This window comes from Triticum urartu, chromosome 6 (genome assembly GCF_003073215.2).
Source record: "Triticum urartu cultivar G1812 chromosome 6, Tu2.1, whole genome shotgun sequence".
NCBI lineage: Eukaryota > Viridiplantae > Streptophyta > Magnoliopsida > Poales > Poaceae > Triticum > Triticum urartu.
Genome location: NC_053027.1, coordinates 333,058,835 through 333,062,158, shown reverse-complemented (window position 1 = coordinate 333,062,158; position 3,324 = coordinate 333,058,835). Strand labels below are relative to the sequence as shown.

General features: G+C 49.2%; 1 long non-coding RNA gene across 1 annotated transcript; it reads left to right on the top strand.

Annotated features, from left to right (window-relative positions):
* The first annotated feature begins 123 nt into the window (after positions 1 to 123).
* LOC125513406 lies at positions 124 to 1,926 on the top strand. Its single transcript, XR_007285904.1, has 2 exons — positions 124 to 1,709; positions 1,834 to 1,926. It is a non-coding gene; the product is annotated as an uncharacterized LOC125513406 (long non-coding RNA).
* The last annotated feature ends 1,398 nt before the right edge of the window (positions 1,927 to 3,324 follow it).

Sequence of the window (3,324 nt, the reverse complement as noted above, 5' to 3'; positions counted from 1 at the left end):
GTCTTTCCCTGCAAAACATAAAGGGCGTGTTTGGTTCCCTGGGTCGCACCTGCGTCGCATTCATCATACAATTTTCTCTGCGTTTGGTAGGCTGCACGTCTCACTAGGCCAGGCCCGACGGATGCAAAATCAGGCTCCCAGATAGGCTGAGGGGAAACGCAGGGATCAGCCGTTTCCGCGAGCCAGGCCCGCGCCTGCACCCGCACGTGCAGAGTCGCGAGCTAGTCTTCTCTTCCGGTCGTCTCAGCTCGCATTTTCCCCCGTTTCCCTGCCGCTCTCTTCTCTGGTGCCACGCCGCATTTCCTCGTTGGTGCCAAGGCAAAGCTCTCCTTCTCCCTTTCCTCTCCCTTTTTTCACGAGCTCTGGCCCCTCTCTCCCGTTCCCAACTATTGGCGACTTGCTCGCCGTCGCTCGCGGCCGCCCGCCCGATCTGGCCGTGATAGCAAGCAGGGGACTTCGGCGGCACGTATACTACCTGCGCGCGCGCACCGGCCGGGCGTTCGCGGCCGCCCGTACGATCCCGCGTGTGAGCAAGCACGGAACACGCGCCCTTGTTGACAGGGAAGGCCTTGCCGCGGTGTGAGCAAGCAGGGATTATGATTTTTTATGTGTGTTTGATTCAGAATGTTCTTTTACTTCAGTAAGCAAAGATATCTAAGTTGAAGTACAAGTCACCAAAACAATCTTTTAATTATTTTACATACATGTACAAACACCTAGAATCAAATTCCACATTTATCATATTGTTCAACCTCATGCATCCTACCAAACAACATCTGAAATGAGCCTGCTCCATATCATGCAAGTACAGCAAGCACACATCTCAACTTCTTCTTGCATCAGCTCAACCAAGCCAGCCCAGCCAAGCTCCTTCATGCAATGCAAGTTGGATGCGCCCAGGGAACCAAACACACTCAAAAAAGTTGCATCGGTTCTACTAGCACCACTACAATGCCCATGCTTTGCCACGGGCATTTAAAATATTTTACTGAATTATTTTAAAATATTTTACTGAATTATTAAGGACAGTATAATCGCATCTAATCCCTGCCCTCACAACGATTTGCGTTTTAGGCCGTTTGTTTTTGTCGATTTGATCGTTTCTGGCCGTTAGATATGATGTCCTTAGGGGCTGCTGCTCCGCGGGAAAAAACCGTGCCCTGTAAACTGGGTCGAACAGCCCTTTTATCTAACATAGAACACACAGCCCAGTAGGGTCCTCGTTGCGCTCCTCCTTCGGAAAGGAAAACTCTTCGACTCAAAGAGGAACGGATTGGGGTTGCGGCCGACGCGCCGTCTCGTCTTCTAATGGATCCAGCTGAGGCGCGAGATCATTTCCTTCCCTCTACGCCGGCAAGGCAGGCACGGAGACAGCAAAGGGGTTGGTGAGGATGGGGAGATTCGCATCTCATCTCTTTCTTCGACCCCCTCCTCACCCCCTCGCGCTCCTTTGGCGGCGAACATGGCACACCATGGCAGCCTATTTTCTACTCATGCTCCTTGTCGTCGCGGTGGTCGGCAAGGCACACGAAACGATTGAGTATGCTGCCCAACTGCTGCCACGGCACCTACCCGTCGTCGAGCTGCTGACGACGAAGATCGACAACCCAGGCAGACGCCGACCATGTGCTCCTCCGCCAAGCACTACCCTTGGCCTCACCGTCGAGTGAAGGTTCCCACCCCACCACGAGCTCGACCCCTCCCAGCAGGTTCTTCCCTTCGTCTCTCCTCCCCCGTTGCTTACTTACTTGAATTATTGCCGATCTCCATTGTTTTGATGTGAATGTGTGACCGTGTGGATGATGTTGTTGTGTGTATGGATGTGGATCTCAGGCAAAATTGGTTCCAGGTACTCTGCGCAGATCTGAAATAGCTCGTGAGGCTACTGATATGTACCATGTTGGTGTGTATTTCACTATTTCATGCATCTCACTTCTAATTAATAGAGCAGCAATTGAAACTAGGAATGGAGCAATTGTCTTACAGTTTATGCATAAGAATCACAGTATGCTAATAATATTAACATGAGCATGAAAATATACAAGCCCCATTTCCACCTGATATTCATCTCCCTATGCAATCTAACCTCTTTAGTACAACTAGAGGGTACCCCGCGCGTTGCGCCGGGAAATTCTGTGATGATTTAAAGAGATGTGGAAAAAAAGGAAATTGGTATTGTGTGATATTTATTAGGTTGACCCATTTCAGTGTAACAAAGTAAACAATGATCTATCTTCTCATTTCCAAGCTCATTAATCTACTAAAATTTCAGGGTGCAACTATAGATAATTCAAAGGCTATGAAGAATATGTCGTTACGTTACGACATGCAGCCAGGAGGGTAGTAGAACAACACATACCAATGACTTACAGTAAAAAAATAAGGAAGGGAGCAACACCATATTTAACCGGGCATAATGAAGGAAAACTAACAGATACTTACCTAGACAAAACTCTACACAGTTGTGATGGTAAGAAGATGGCCGAAACAGTAGTCTCAGCTACTGGGCTTCCTGAAACAATGATACATCTTGGGTACAGTATCTGAACAATTATCGAAAGAATTGACACTATTAAGAATAAAGGAAAAGAAATCCAGATGCATGTTGGATATGCCTTGGATACTTAATGGATATGTCCCAGCTCCGTCATTTGTCCCAATTCTATTGCTCCTTTCTGAAAAATCTAAACAGAAAATCCATCATGACATACCCAACGTGTAGCAGCTGGAGTGCGCCCATCCCTCGCGTAAGTGTACTCACCATTCCCCGCCGCGGAGGCCGCAGTGCTCACTACAGAAAAGCGCTCGCGATGACCATGCACTGGTCCATGAGCACCACCAGGAGGGCGCCTTCCTTGTCGAGCGCGCCAACCACAAGCTTGAAGATCTTGACCAGGGTAAGCGACTGCCAGGGAGTAGTGCTTGTTGGAGACCTAACGGCTAGAAGGACACAAGTCGTCGCGTTCGAGCCGGCGGCGCCGCTCGCCATGGCGTTCGGCTGCACATATGAACAAATCAGTGGCACAAACAATCAGGTAATATGGCAGCAGTGCGCCGGCCTCTGCCAACGATGACCCTTGAAGACTTGTCCAGCGGCGGCGCACTATGGAGAGAGAGAGATGGAAGTTGAGAAGAATGAGTGAGGGCTTGGAATCGAGCGAGATTTATTCGTTGAGGGAGACGAAGGAACCTAGTACACGTATTAATTCCCATCGTATTCAACGCTCCTCCCGTAGTACCACATGGCAAGCGGATGGACCCTTTTGCATGTAGAGTCTGGCGATAGACATTCTTTTTGCTAATTATTATCTGTTGCACACTAGA